Below are 15,695 nucleotides of genomic sequence, written 5' to 3' on the forward strand. Positions count from 1 at the left end.
ATATTCTGAGCAGCTCGCTTCGTCGGAGTCGGTGGATCCAGCGTTCTTGTTCGTCGTGGTCTGTTTTAAGTACTGCTTTCTTGCTGCTTGAAGTCGGCACGCGCGGGAAGAACAGTAGAAAAATAAACGTTCAGTCAGTCAGAGTTTTGAGAGGAAGGAAAACAAAAGAAAATAAACGCTCGACGATCGCCGCCACCCAAGCAACTGTCGGCCCTGCCCTACTGCGCACGCGCAGTAGTTGCTTCGTTTACCACACGATAGATGGCGCTTGGCTCTCAGCATTATCAAATTTGGCAATTTTCGCCACACATCTCTAATTATGCTACAAAATGTGGATCTGAATATTATTTAACAAAACTTTTAGGAAACATTCGCCGGCTATTTATAGTTTACGATCGCGGTGCTGGTGAGGTAGGCTCTTACCCAATAGGCGACCTGGATTTGGCTGACGTGCTCCATTTCCGCGGATGCATCGTAGTGAACACGCGAAGGAAGGCAGGCGCAAAAGAGTCCAGTTTTCTTTTAAAAGTTCTATAGCAAATAATTTTTTTTTGGCTCCCTATTTTCGTGCTTCTTTTCACACCTTTTACGACGTGCGGTGGATGAAACTCGATTTTAAAATCATTTCATGGTCCCTTTAAAGGGACCATGAAATGACCTTTTTACTTTTTCCAGATAACTTTTACATTAAACCGTCAATGTTCACTGAATGCCGAACAGGCATCCGTTTTCGTCTCGGTTTATTAACTTCTACACAAAAAATTATTGAAATATCGACTTTTTCATTCTCTTTAACTGACCGCAAAAGAAGCCGTGACGTAGGCCGTTTCCGGAACCGGAAGTTCTCTCGGCAGTAGGAGAATGGGAGTGTTAGCGGCAACGAGTTGGGGTGCGCCGGTAGGTTTTACTGCGCTGATGTCACCGACGGACCTTAGTAGCACCATATGTTGCCATAACGTGACTGGAATGTCACAAATGTAATGTAACGTTGGGGCACATTTGGGTATGTTATAGCAATGTTTGAAAACTAACGTAACAGAAACGTTCTCCTGTAACATTGTTTGACTGTCACTGAACGTCATGTAACGTTGCATCACATAGGCAAACGTTCCAGGAATGTTAGAGAAGCAACATTGGAGCAACGTTTAGAAATAACCTCTTGGTAACATTTCCATTCTGACATACGGGCAATGTTATGCAGCGATGTTGGCCTAATGTGACGAAATGTGACGGATCACCACATCACACAGAGGCTGGTCAGGGATACACGAAGATACCAAACTTATAATAGTTCAATGTTGATTCTCTTGTTCAAACATTTTTATTGTTTTACAAACAGAAAGACCGCTCTAATGCTTGTGACGGGCGTGTTTGAAACAAATGTTCAAAATGTACCCTGGAAAGATTGCAGAAAATTAAAAAAATATCTGTCCAAAAGGTTTATGATAAAATTGAATTCATTTGTGTGTATGGCATTTCCTTGCTTCCTTCCTGCCCCTTAACGGGTTGGCGAGTCTGCTCAATATTCACGAGCTAGCATGCACCCTCATCATAGCTTTTAGGTTAAGGTCATTCGAATGTCCAGCTTTTGGAACGCATGCTAAAGATAACAAGAGGGTGAGGTCACGGGGTGTTATTGTTATCAAAGGTGGAAAACTTACGCTGGTGACGCGACGACCCAAAGACCTCCCGAACATGTATAGAATGGCATGAGAGTCGTAGCCTGTAAATTAATTTGGAACACGTAGCTAGCTAAAATTATCACCAAAAGTGTATTTTAGTTGTGTGCTCTATTGTGTTATTTTCGAAGCGTAGCTTTGTTTCTGTGAAAAATACGAACATGATTACCCTACGGCCAGGTCGCAGACAGCTCTTGGGGTCGACCGACTGCTCTATCCGACCCGAGCTTGCTGCAAAATGATTTCTACTATTTAAAATAGAAGCGAGGACTAATTTCACCATGGACTCAGGTCAAATCGAGCGACTGGGTGGTTCTTACTCTCGCCCTGTCTCGGTTGTCTGCGCCAGTGCTTGCCATAGAGATTTAGAGAAATCTTGGAGCGTGCAGTATAAGATACACCCTGGTTGAAAATTTGAAATAGTTACATGCAGAAGCTCATATTTCAATCCAATTTACAGCTCAGCACTCTATTCGGAAAACTCAAAAAGTGGCGGCTCATTGCAGCACACTGCAAGTGAGACGACTGGCGGTAGCCATTGTCTCATAGACAGAGGAGGGGAAAAGGGAGACGGTTGAGGGGGAAGGTGAGCGATGAGATGGGAAGGAGAATAGAGGCAGGAAGAAAGAGGTCAAGTATGAAGGTCGAAGGCCAAAAACACACGCTCACACAAGGAAGAGAGGAGACAAAAGGAAAAGGGGAATGAGGATGAGAGGCTGAGGGAGCATGAAGAGAAAGATGAAGAGAAGTGGGGCAGGGAGGAGCAAGATCAGACGGAGGAGAGAGGAAAGAGGGGAGGAAGAGCGCACAGAGGGAATATGAGGCCAATGGGGGAGAAGGAGTGGAGGGGAATGAGGAGATGGGACGGGGTGGGGCCAGGTAAGACGTAAAACATCGCAGGTCATAGGCCTCGGTTGCATGGAGACAAGATCACACCTTCCCGACCACTCAAAATGAAGAGCCATATGCAGCTGCCACCAAAAAGAAAAGGTCAAAGGCCATGAACATAGAATCACTCAAACGAGAGAGAAGGGGGAAGAGGGGAGGAAAGATGAGTATGATGGGTAGTGGGAAGAGGAAGGTGGACAAGAGAGTAGAGGAAGAGGGGAGGGAGGAATAAGGAGACCGAGGAGATAGAAGGGGAGATGGCGAGGAGGAGCAGTCAAGGGTCCGAAGTCGAGATCAAAGGTCAAAGGCAACAAACATATAATCCTATGAAGGTGGGGAAGGGGGGGCCACAAACATTAAATCATGCGAGGAAATGAGGAGTGAAAGGTTGGAAAAGGCAACATAGGAGAGATGGGACGGGAATGGGGTGAGATTAAAGAAAAGTGAGTGAGAGGGGGGGGGGGGAGGGGCAGGTAGGAAGGAGATCTAGCATCAAGAGCCACGGATACAAGGACGCACTCCGCCGACCACTCAAAATGAAGGGCCCCAAGGGGGGAGGCACTCACTTTATGGAGTGACGTGTTAGCGAATGTCCACATTTCACCGAATGACACTTTAGCAAAAATTCGGACGCTGCGAAGCGGCGTTTTCGGGTGGGCCAAGTGGGTTCACATTTTTGTAATGAGCCGCCGCAGACTCGCCGCGCGGCGGATGGGTTAACGCGCGCCCCCGTTATTCGCTAAAACGTCGATTCGCTCAAATGCCACTGTTTGCTAAAACGTCATTCGCTCATCTAATATGGACCCTAATTATAATGAAACGAGTACAATCGCACACACATTGTTAGCCCCCGTTCACTTCTCGCCAAAGAGCCGTCGACACGAGAACATATTTGAGCTTGAGGCTTCGAAGCTCGCTCTGCGTGGACCACTCTTTGCCTACATTTGTTATCTGGACACATCACAATAGCACAGCACAGTCGCATAGCTACGGTACTACCGTTTCGATGTTAACAGTTCACTATCGTTACCGATATTACGGTCGAGGTCATCCACTGATCACTGCAAGACGTTGCAAGATCGCCATCGGCCGCCATGATTGCACACTAGTACGGCATTACGGTTATGGCTGTACGGCTTATACCAATTTCCAATTTCTCCAATCGATGTAATGTTTTATAACTCTTAAAAAAAACTTATTTTAGTACTGTCAGATAAATTTCCACAGTTTATTCCTACTTGAAACTTCATGTTTAGTCGTTTACTCGTTTACACACACTGTTGACAAGCCAAGATGCCAAGAGTGCAAGTGGCTCAAGCCAAGCAAGGTCGAAGCCAGGTTGACCTCGTGACCGTATGTCAACGGACTTGAACGGACCGTCAAGGCCTGTTTCATCGGACCGCTCTGCCGATCTCTCGGCGTGGAGGAAACGTAAACAAAGGTATGTTTCATTTTCGTTGTTGTTACTACTTGTGCTGAACAATGGAGCGGGCGAAGCGTTCGCTATCAGAGCTCTCTGATCGCCAAAAAAGACGTAGAGTAGCCGAAAGTGTTCGCGAGGAACTTGAAAGTTGCGGTACGAGCAGTGAGGAGTCGGTGGACACTGAGGAAGCATACCCTCTTTCACCTGGACAACAGGCCGTGGCAGCACATGCAAGTTTCTCCGGAGAGTTTGAATACCAACGAGCTTCCGAGTGTGAATCTGAGTCGAGTGATACGAGTGGTGCACGAAATAACCTAATCTCAGAACACCTGTGTCCAAATCCCCGCTGCGAATTCCCCGCGTTACCTCCCCCTCTTCAAAATCCCCGACCTTCAAAACCCCCTTTCCTTTATCCCCTTATCAGCTCCCCCGGGCCAGTGGTCCTTAGAAACCATTTGGAAAAGCGCTTTTATGGACACTTCATAAAGCTGAGCTGTGTTATGACCATCCTAGCGAGCCCCAACTGTTCTTTGACACACTGTGATCTTGCAGAATCTCTCTTGAGAGAGTTTGTTTCTGGATCTGGTACCTTGTATGAGGGGGTTTATGTCTACAACATGCACTCCCTGATCCACCTGACAAGACGTTCGACGGTTCGGCCCTGTCAACGCCTTCTCGGCCTTACCCTTTGAGAACTTCCTTGGGAAGCTCAAGAAGTTAATGAGGGGTCCTTCCTTGGCACTGCAGCAGGTTATCAAGAGGCACTCAGAAGTGAATCCCACCACCGTGTCAAGTTCTGTGCAACAGAAGCGTGCTCTGCTCAAGCAACAACCTGAGCCGCCAAGCTTCAAGAAAACCCCGTGCAGTGAGCTTGTTTTAGACGGAGCACATTTCTCTTTGAAGGCGTCCGACAACTGTGTTCAACTGAAGTATGGCAACATTGCTGTTGTTAGGAACTTCATCGAGTCAGATGGGAACCGTAGCATCTGCGGACAGTTTTTCCGAAATCTCGGCAACCTTTATACTTCAAAGCTGCCATCATCAGAGCTAGGAATTTTTAGAGCTACAGGGCTCTCCATGCAGTATTCAGTGGGGAGTGTGCAGGACATCAGGTGGAAGTGCGTCTGCTTGCAATATAACCAGGGACATGATTGTAAACCTGAGACTGGGGCAGAAAGGAGAACACAGCAGAAGGTAGAAAAAGAGGAGGCAATGTCTCAAACTCAGCTGCAAAGTTTATTTCGTACACGCCTTATATACCACAACTCCAACGCTGTCTCTACAAAAAAAAAAGATATATGACAAGAGGACAATGAAATTTGGGTAAACCTTCTCTTATCTCCCTTGACCTCTCCTGCGAAACACTCACACAAAGGGTCACATTCCAGCATAACCACCGCCATTCGGCGTTGGAGTTGTGGTATATAAGGCGTGTACGAAATAAACTTTGCAGCTGAGTTTGAGACGTTGCCTCCCCTTTTTCTACCTTCCGCTGTGTTCTCTTTTCTGCCCCAGTCTCAGGTTTACAATCATGTTCAACTTACACCAGCTCGCCTGCACGCTGACTATTTTTTCGATAACCAGGGCTATGCTGTTTTTTTATCTACTTCACTTGCAAGTGTGATCTATGTTTGCAACTATTGTACATTGGTTGTGCTTAATTCGAAAACTGTATTTTTAGTGACTTATGACTGGTCTTTAAGGTAATAACGGCTTTATTTGTTGATTTCAGGAAATGTACTCTCTTGTCCATTTTTTGGCGGAAAATGATGTCGCAGTTGTCCCTACCTGTTGGGTGTGCAATGGCTGCACGGCATGGCCACCCTACAAATCAAATCGGTTGATGATGGATATTAGAGAGCGTGAAGAGCCCTCGAGTGACTGGGCCACATTCTCCTGTCAGGTGATGGCATCATGTTGTAAATATAGAAGGGTGTCTAGCAACCGGGAAAACCAGGAATTGTCACGGAAATTTTAATTACCGGGAAAAATCAGGGATATTGTCAAAAGTCAAGCCCAGTCATGGAAAATGAGCCGGAAATGCCATTGAGTGCCCTGAGCAAATAGTTGAGAACCTTGGGGCAGAGAAGTAGGCAATAAATTCTGCTTAGAGCGGAGCGCGGACTCTGCTCACCCAATGTAGAGTGTGCTAGAGCACTGCACGAGCCAGAATTTCTAGACCCGGCCCAGTAGAGGCACGGCCCGGGTTTGGCCCGAGCCTAATAGAATATTTAATTTCCGGGCCCGGCCAGACTTGGCCTTGAAGAGACACGGCTCGGGCCCGGCCCGGACCCGACAGAATTTTAGACAGAAGCTTGAGCCCAGCACGAGCCCGACAAAATTTTTGTTTTCTTTATTATAAACCTGAGCTGGCCCAATCCTCACAGATTATATACATGAGCCCGAAAAAGTTGGCAGGCTTTAACCTAAAAGCTAGCTGTCTAACCATAAAGCGAGCATATTTGATTTAATGAACAAAAGTTTAGGGTGCAAACAAGCTTGTGGTGGTTAAACATTTGACTGGTGTGCTCGGCTTTCTTGTTTCAGTGACATATGAAGATGCAAAGTACAAAGAAAAAAAATTCGGAAGCGATGTCCGACCTAACATTGAATAATGAAGAGCGGGAGAAGAGAAAAAGGAAGAGACTGCAGCATACTCTTTCTTTATTTGAGGATGAGGACTTCTATGACCAAGATGTATGCACCTAAATTTCTGCAACACCTTTGTATTCGGGATTCATTTGCCCTCCTTTTTCATCAAGCTTGCCTCTTCTGCAGGAACGACGTAACACTCAGCCAGCCCCTCGACTTCCAGAACGTGCACCAGAGCCCAAGCAAAAACGCACACGTGTATGTTTGCTTTTTGTTGCTGCAATTTCTTAACGCTTTCCAGCATTTAGATTTTTTATTTTATGTGATTAGCCTCAGCTTGGTTAGCCGCAATTGTGATAATGAATGGTATCCATATTGTTTATTGAGCACCTGCTGTTTTGGTGTTTCTTTTAGAGCGCAGCTCTTAGGCGCCCGTTTCCGGCTTGAGTGGTGTCGCCGTCGCCGTAACCGCGGCGACGTTTCGGCAAGGTGACGTTTCGGCACCATGCCAAATTGTCCTCGCGGGGTCACGTGACCCCCGTCAGGAGGGTCACGTGACCTCACGGTTACGGCGACGCCGCTCAGAGGGAGGTGTGGCAGGGGGGAGGGGTATACCCTTTCCTCGGGACCCTTCCCTCCTCTTCTAGAGCTGCACTCTAATTTAGCGTTACAGGGAGTTGTAAACGGCTTTCATTTTTTTTATCTAGTCCTTTTTAATTTACAAAGCTGCTAGTTGTGGTATGCTTCCTCGCACAGGGACAGTTATAGCCTAAGGGATGGTGAAGTGGATATTTTTAATTTGATGGTGCATATGTTTGCTTTGAATTGCTGCAACCTCATGTTTGCATAATTCTGCTGTACTAGTCATTTTTATTTTACAATTTAATTTATTTTGTTTATTTATCTATGCTTTCTGGTCAAAGGATACATTAGAATGCTTGCTGTTTGTGCACTCTAACCCTAGCACTTTTTATGAACCTGTCCTCTGCTTTATATGTGGAATGGTTAGGGCAGCGTTAGGACTGACCACTTCTTAAAGAAAGGTGGTACATTTTGTTTTACACCACCGAGCACTCTTTGGTGTAAGGTACATTACCATATAGCTGAATGACACAATCAGCTATACACGTTTGCAAGCAGTCATGTTTCCAAAAGTAATCTAGCCACCATGGGTAGGGAAACGTGCTCTCAGGGTACCAATCTGTCAATTAGCTTAGTGACGCTTTAGCAAGCCTTCATAATCGGATTATCTGGGGTGCACCTGAGCTGGAAGATGGCAGCGCGCAAGGGCCCGCCATTTTGCAGACTCTGTCTCATTTTTGTTAGTGAGAGAAAACAAAGGTTTCTTCAGTATCATCTAGGAAAACCACATGTCCAATATTATCTCCATTTAAATCTTTATGAAATGGATCAGCAAACTGCTAACCCTAGCTGACAATGTAGGCGCAAACGACAGCGCAGTTGCTACTACGGCTTCAGTGCACCAAACATCAATTTACTATGTCAGGTGCATTGTTACGTTTTCTTTGTTTTTTCCATGCACAGCCAGTCCTTGACTTGAGCAATGTCTTCTCCAAAAGTTGCTTCAGCGGTGTCCACATGATTGGCATAGAGCTGGATGTGCACGTTTCTCATGGTTCACCTCTGTTAAATAATAATGGCATTGTTTGCACAATGTTCACATACTCAATGGCTCATTTATGTACTATTTAGTAGACCTCGCTGCATACTAATGTTCCTGAGATATTTATTCCTTTGAGAAAACTTGGCTTTAGCGTAGGTTGCAGTGGTGCAGATGTCGTCCGACACGGAGCAGACAACACTCAGGCCCGTCTGTTTGCGTCGTCCTCGCAGGGGTAGCACATCATCATTTGTACCATGGGATTGGTCATGTCTCCTCCGTCTCTGCCGTCGTTGCCTGTAGAAGCCGATGTTTCGGGTTTTATTTGGGCTATGTTTAAAGCAAAATTGCATAGGAAATATTCCACCAATGCATGAAATAAAATAGTTATTTTTATATTTCTTTTTAAATTTATTTTTTATTTTTATTTGAAGTCTTATAATTCCAAAAGTTTTGGAATTAAGCAGAGTTGCCTTTTAAGAACAAATGGCTATAGCTAAACAGGGCACACAAGTGAGGAGCTTTTTTTTCTAAAAAGGCGAAATACACATGAAGCAAAACAGATAAATTGGTATGCTTCATTATCAGTATAGCTTTGAGCCATGTGCCGCAGCCACCTCTGCTGTGGTTTCTATAGCGTACTCTGACCGATTTCACTGTAGTAGCATTTGAGATTGATGGACCAACGAATATAGTTTGAATTTATACAAAAATTTGCTTGGTTTCAGTTTTTGTGGATTTGGCTCTTTTAGATGAAAGGAAACTGTGTCCTGGTGAAGCATGTGACAGCAGCTCACATAAGCTCACTAGAGTGGAGTTTTGTCCCATGCCTCGCTCCCGAGCTATCTGGCTCATTGACAGGGTGTCTAGCACCTTGGAAAAGCTGGAATTGTCAGGAAATTTCGGATCATCTGGAAAAGTCAGGGAATTGTCAGGGAGATAATCTAAAAGTTAGCCAAATCAGGGAAAATGGCCTGGGCGAGTAATGCGGTGGTGTGCGACGAAGCCAGGAGAGTCGTGCATTGACGTGGCTGTGCTAAATAACATTGCCCGAAACTTTGTAAGTCTTTGACTTCTTGAGCAACATAAAGACCGATTTCAATAAATTGTTTTAAATTGTGAGTGGTGTTCACTTATGAGGTGTTTAGTAGCACTTCGTACCCCATCTCCAAACTTCATAATGGACAGGAAATTTAAAACCTGGAAAAGCTGGGGAACTTAAAAGGAGGAATTTGCTAGACACCCTGGCTGATTTCATAGTTACCGATGTCTGCCAAGTTATGCTGAAGTAGGGCATGAAATTGTCGATATTTCACTGTGGTAGCTGACGTTGTGTTGTAATTATATACTTTTGAAACAGGAGCTGTGCGCACCTGCTTTAAACAGAAGGCAGAAAACAATGAGCCAGCCATCATCGTGCAGGAAGCCGACGCCAAATGGGCTGCTGCTGAATCAGTCAGGCATGCACCAGCTAGGACCAAGAAAATGGTAATATGATATTTCTAATTTTGCTTAAGCTCCCGAAAAATACTTTTGCATCCTAAAACAAGCCCAGATTTCAAACAAAGGCATTAATCTATTTACATAAAGACATTTTTAAGTATTAAGAAATTTATTTAGCCAATGAAAGAACACCATGTTATGACATTGTCTGCAATGAGCTTGACATTGTAGAAAATATGAGGCTCATTGACATTGCCCCTGGGTCCGGACAGTTCATCAAACGCCGTTTCATTGAACATTGTTTCATCGAAGCTGTTTCATTGAACGCAGTTTTATCGAACGCTGTTTCATTGAACGCCATTTCATCGAAGTTGTTTCATTGAACGTAGCCTATTTGAGCAGTAGAAATATTTTTCTTTTTAGTGCTGGGAGGATAGCAGTGTTTTAATATTTATTGTAACTTATAAACTTATATATATATATAAAAGGAAGGAACCTTTTTTTGTCACCTTCTATTTTTTTTTTTTTAGTAAATGATGACTTCTGTTAATGAGGCCAATAAGACACGGTAACACTGACGACACTTTTAAAAGCTGTGATCATCAGGTGCAGTGAGGAATGCTCGTCCATTCAAAAGCGTATATATATCTTCGTCCTTGAAGAGACCTATTCTGCTTCAAGACGAAGCCGTCCTTGAGGCAGTGATCTGTCTCCGTGGCCCATGATATGGGGAAAAGAAAAGACGTGTCTCCTCTCTTTGTTAATTTATTATAACCGACAGAACCGTGGATCTGCCGGATATTCGACATACAGTAATATACTCCATCTCAAAGATCCGACAGGTCCACGGTTCTGTCGGTTACAAAAAATTGACGAAGAGGGCAGGCACGTCTTTTTTAAGAACATCTATGTTCTTAAAAAGAAAGCTATTCTCTTAGGATAAAATGAAAACAAAGTTAAATCTACAAATGCAAAATAAAAAAGGTGCGGCAGAAAATAGCTGTTTCCCTCTTAAGAAAGTGCCTTTCACGCATGAATAAATAGAAGGTTGAAGTGGGAAAAAGTGAGTGGCCGAGAACAGCCGCCTACCTTGCCAGAAAAGAATAAGTCGCGTATCCACTGTCTTCTGTGGGTAGGTCACACTTTGCGGTAAAAGTCTAAACTGGATGAAAAGAATGGCTTGTGCATGCAAAGAAACTGTGGTGAAACTGCTAGGACAGATGTAGGCATTTCTTTTTTTATCTTGATGACACTCTCTGCCCTGAAGTAGGCACCCATTTTCTGAATGCAACCAACTTTTTTGTGTTATTTTTTTGCAGGAGCAGTGTGCCTCTTCTCAGGAGTGACTGAGGGGCTGCCACGAGGGGAGAAGGCAAGCATGTTTCTGATTACAAGGATGGACAGTTGGGCTGGGCTAGTTGGTAAGAAATCATGTTGAAAAACGGTGCGAAAACCAGACAAAGGAAAAAGAACACACAGTGCCTTGTCCTGTGTGTTTTCTTATCCGTGCATTTTGCGCTGTTTTTCAGCATGTTTCTGCCTTTATTTTTCTGTTAGTTTTAAATGTTAGTAATTGGTTACTTTGATCCCAGTTGGAAGCATGGAATTGGTTAACCGTGCTAAATGCATAGAATTAAAAAAAAAATATTCATGCTACCTAAATCATTTAAAATGTTTTTTTTTCTAATGATTTCTTTCTCCTTTTTTTACAGCCATCCCATGAGTAGAGTCCCTGTTGTTTGAATTTTTTATGTCAATTTGTAATATGCATATGTTACCTTTAATTTCTATTCATGCATACATTTTAGCCCCAGCTAGTGGTTTCTTTTATTTAATTTATGTACACATTAATGTGGTATTTTTAGAAGATTTAAAATTTATGTTCTTTTTCTAGTCATTTTTGGTTTATTGCCTCCGCTATTTATTTATATGTCCTAGCCCAAGATCGGGTGTAATTTGAGATATATTTAGAATTTTATTTTAGGCTACTTGCTTTATGTTGCTGGGAGTTTTAATATTTTACATTTTTATTTTTATGCAGATCAGCCTTGTAATTTAGTGTGTTCTTTACAATTTTGTAGATCTAATAGCTTGTAAGAAACAGAAGAATTCTCTGGTACTTGTAATGTTGGTTTCGTTTTTGAAATAAATTTATTCCAATAACTTCTTGTTTTCTTCCGGAGTCCTGCTTCTAGGATTTTAAAATGCTGATTCATTAATGGCCTGTAATGCACATCCATTTACTCATATCAGGCACCAGCTCAAAAAATGACTTCATGACAACCATAAATACAGTTTCCTGGCAGCGCTTGTCAATGTATTTTCGGATAACAGTGTTCAGTAATGTCCAAGTAACACATACAGTAATATCTGGCCAGTGCCAGCATATTGTAAAAATGTTTACTGAAAGTTAACAGAATAAAAGCACCGAGGAAAAACAGATGACCGCTCTTTCATTTAGTTACGACGCTCGTTTTTTGGAAGCAAAGACTCGCGCACAGGTCAAGATTAACTGCAAAAGGAAGGCTTGATCAAAGGAACTTTAGGGAGGTAAGGGATGAGTCAGTAACACTCCACCTTCGGTATCTAGTTGATCTCGACCTGTATGTGACTCTTTGCTCCTCAAAAAATAAACGTTGTTGCGAAATGAAAGAGTGGTCGTTTGTGTATGTTCTTCACATTTTTATTCCTTCATTTTTAAGTAAGCCGTAATGTCAGTGCAACATTTTGGTGTAACATTACTGGATGGTAGAATTCGTGGCCATTAACAACAACTAGCAACGTTAGCGACGACGTCCGAGTAACATCACTGATCTAGCATCCAGGTAACAGAGAGCTATGTTACTGCAACATTTTGATGTGACGTTACTGAAAGGTAGAACTGGTGGCCATTAGCAACGTTTGGCAACGTTATCTAACAACGTTCCAGTAACATTATTTGGGTAATGTCCAGGTAACGTATGCAGTTACGTTACTGTAACATTGTGGTGTAACGTTACTGGAGTGTAGAATCCGCGGTCGTTAGCAGCGTTCGGCAACGTTACCTGACAACATTCCAGTAACGTTGCAGCGATATTTTGTGCTACTTGGGTATTTCCTGAATCGGCGCCTCTCATCGCCGCATCGCAGCTGAGCGAAATTCAATGAGATATGTTGCGCTACAGCGACAGCATGGGACTAGTCCCATACGCCGGTATGCCTGTTGGGAAGTGCAGCGAGTCTTCCGGTGAAGACTCCAGAAGTCAACCACCCCGTCATTGTTGGCAGAAGGGCCGGCCCGTGTCAGTCGTTTGCAAAGCGACGTAGATGGCGTTTTTCGCGGCCTCGGAGATGCAGGAGCGAGCCGACGTTAAAAAAGATACGTTTGAACTACGAGTGTCAGCAAGAGCCACGTAAATACCTGTTTACACTCGGAGCGGACGCGCGCGCTTGATGGAAGTGCTGTATTCGCGCTGTTTGTAAGCGCTTCGGGGCCGTTCTTTTACGATTGCAACTCGATACTGACGCGACACTCGGCAAAGAAAGGTTGGACCGGGGTTGTACGTATACCTCCCACGAACTGTTATAGCTCGACAGTGATGTGCAGTCTGTCAGAATAAAAATGGCATACCAATAACAAAGCGAACATACCGTGTTACGAAGGTAATCCATACGGCGTTTATTTCAGCTCTATATCACACAAAACAAGAAGATAGAATCGACGAGAGTCCCTTTTCGACGAGTGTTCGTCAACACTGCCTCGGAAAACAAGGGGAAGAGATTGACCTCACCTCTTAATCTAGAATTGAGGTCAGTGATCAAACTATAATACGGGAAGGGTCCACAAGGGTCGCGCGGGCATATTCCATTTAGCACGCCAGCCGATCGTAGGCAGACGGTCTTGCGACGAAGCAACGCAGCGCCGAGTCGGAATGCCAGCTAGGCCTATATTCTGAGCAGCTCGCTTCGTCGGAGTCGGTGGATCCAGCGTTCTTGTTCGTCGTGGTCTGTTTTAAGTACTGCTTTCTTGCTGCTTGAAGTCGGCACGCGCGGGAAGAACACGTAGAAAAATAAACGTTCAGTCAGCTAGAGTTTTGAGAGGAAGGAAAACAAAAGAAAATAAACGCTCGGCGATCGCCGCCACCCAAGCAACTGTCGGCCCTGCCCTACTGCGCACGCGCAGTAGTTGCTTCGTTTACCACACGATAGATGGCGCTTGGCTCTCAGCATTATCAAATTTGGCGATTTTCACCACACATCTCTAATTATGCTACAAAATGTGGATCTGAATATTATTTAACAAAACTTTTAGGAAACATTCGCCGGCTATTTATAGTTTACGATCGCGGTGCTGGTGAGGTAGGCTCTTGCCCAATAGGCGACCTGGATTTGGCTGACGTGCTCCATTTCCGCGGATGCATCGTAGTGAACAGGCGAAGGAAGGAAGGCGCAAAAGAGTCCAGTTTTCTTTTAAAAGTTCTATAGCAAATAATTTTTTTTGGCTCCCTATTTTTGTGTTTCTTTTCACACCTTTTACGACGTGCGGTGGATTAAACTCGATTTTAAAATCATTTCATGGTCCCTTTAATTCAAGATTAAACAAATGAAAGAACGCTCGGCATGGCTGAAAATGATAAAAGTACTAATAATGCGTTAACGGTATAAAACAGAAAATTATTGTTCTCATCAGCTTATCATTGCTATGTTTTCTTCTTTCGGTCGGTTTAGATCATTTATATTAGAAATAAATTAACCAGCGCAACCCGTAACATTCGATACTAAATGACGTCACTGTTAAAATGAGACGGAAGGACTTGTGTACTCGAGCGCGTCCATATCAATGCTCTTGTCGCTGGTTTCTGCGATCTTTTACGGCGGGGTGTGTTTCGTGTCACGTTTGTGTCTTGGAGCCGTTTTTCGCCATTCTTCACGTCCGTAAACGCCACCGACTTTCCGCTGGACTTCTCAGCGATGCATCACGGCATGTCGTCCGAGAAGTTCGAAGACATCGAAGAGGATCTCCGGGCTCTCCTCGACGACATCAAGCGCAAGTTGGGCGGGACCTGCAATCGCCTTCAAAGCGGCGAAAGCAAAACGACCCAGCTACACGAAGTAGAGCGTAAACTGGACCAGGCCAACGACGTCCTCCAAGAACTCCAGGACGAAGCCCACTCGGCGCCCAACCCGTACCGTATCCAGATGAACGCCGAGACCCCCAAGTAGCGGGCTGAACTCGACGACGTCAACAAGGCGGTTGTCACACTGGCGACCAGCATCAACGCCAGCGGCGCGAGGCAGGAACTCTTGAGCCCTTCAACCGTCATCGGTGACTTTGGGAACGATCCTGAGCGCAGTCGGCTGCTTTAGATGAACGAAACCTTGGGCAGGACCACCGATACCCTCGCGCGAACGTTTCAAGTCGCTGCCGAGACCGATCAAGTCGGGGTTGCCGTGGCCGAAGAGCTGCGCACGCAGCGCGAGTCTCTAGTCCGGACCAAAGAGCGGCTCGAAGAGACCGATCAGAAATTGACGACAAATCGCAAGATACAGCGCATCGTGTACAGGCGCGTGATCACCAACAAACTCATTCTGATCTTGATCATCATCATGGAAATTATCATCTTCGGTGGCATCGTGTACTGGAAGTTCTTTATGAAAAGGTGATTTGGCGATGGTGAATCTGAAAGTCGTGTGTTTTTGCTTTGTTGTGTAGTGTTGTTTTGCCCAATAATTGTCAACGTTGAGAACCCGACGCTGCGCAGATTTTCCTACTGTGATTTTGCGTCGCGGACGACGGGCAATGAAAGCATGTGCCCATATTTATGGATCAATAATATATTCGATAAGGGCGTCAAACAAATAGCTACACATTTTGTAAACTTGTACGGGTTCCGTACTCCTATTCCTACGAGGTATTTTTCGGCAATAATAAACGAGTAAAGCTATACGCACTCCGGAGTGCATTTTGAACGAAATGGGTATACGCACTCCGCACGGAGCTCATGCCGCTCGGGCCACCCTTTTCGAACGGCGCGTGTATCGCTGGGGGCTCGTTAACACAGCCCCCCGC

At 44.6% G+C, this 15,695-nt stretch overlaps 1 long non-coding RNA gene and 1 pseudogene across 1 annotated transcript; both read left to right on the forward strand.

The window, feature by feature from the left end:
* The first annotated feature begins 3,926 nt into the window (after window positions 1-3,926).
* LOC121835494 lies at window positions 3,927-11,176 on the forward strand. The gene is made up of 3 exons (XR_006077618.1): window positions 3,927-4,008; window positions 9,564-9,691; window positions 10,966-11,176. It is a non-coding gene; the product is annotated as an uncharacterized LOC121835494 (long non-coding RNA).
* Window positions 11,177-14,608: 3,432 nt separating this feature from the next.
* LOC115319779 lies at window positions 14,609-15,543 on the forward strand (annotated as a pseudogene).
* The last annotated feature ends 152 nt before the right edge of the window (window positions 15,544-15,695 follow it).

The sequence above is a fragment of the Ixodes scapularis genome, unplaced genomic scaffold (genome assembly GCF_016920785.2).
Source record: "Ixodes scapularis isolate PalLabHiFi unplaced genomic scaffold, ASM1692078v2 PGA_scaffold13__105_contigs__length_92229423, whole genome shotgun sequence".
Classification (NCBI taxonomy): domain Eukaryota; kingdom Metazoa; phylum Arthropoda; class Arachnida; order Ixodida; family Ixodidae; genus Ixodes; species Ixodes scapularis.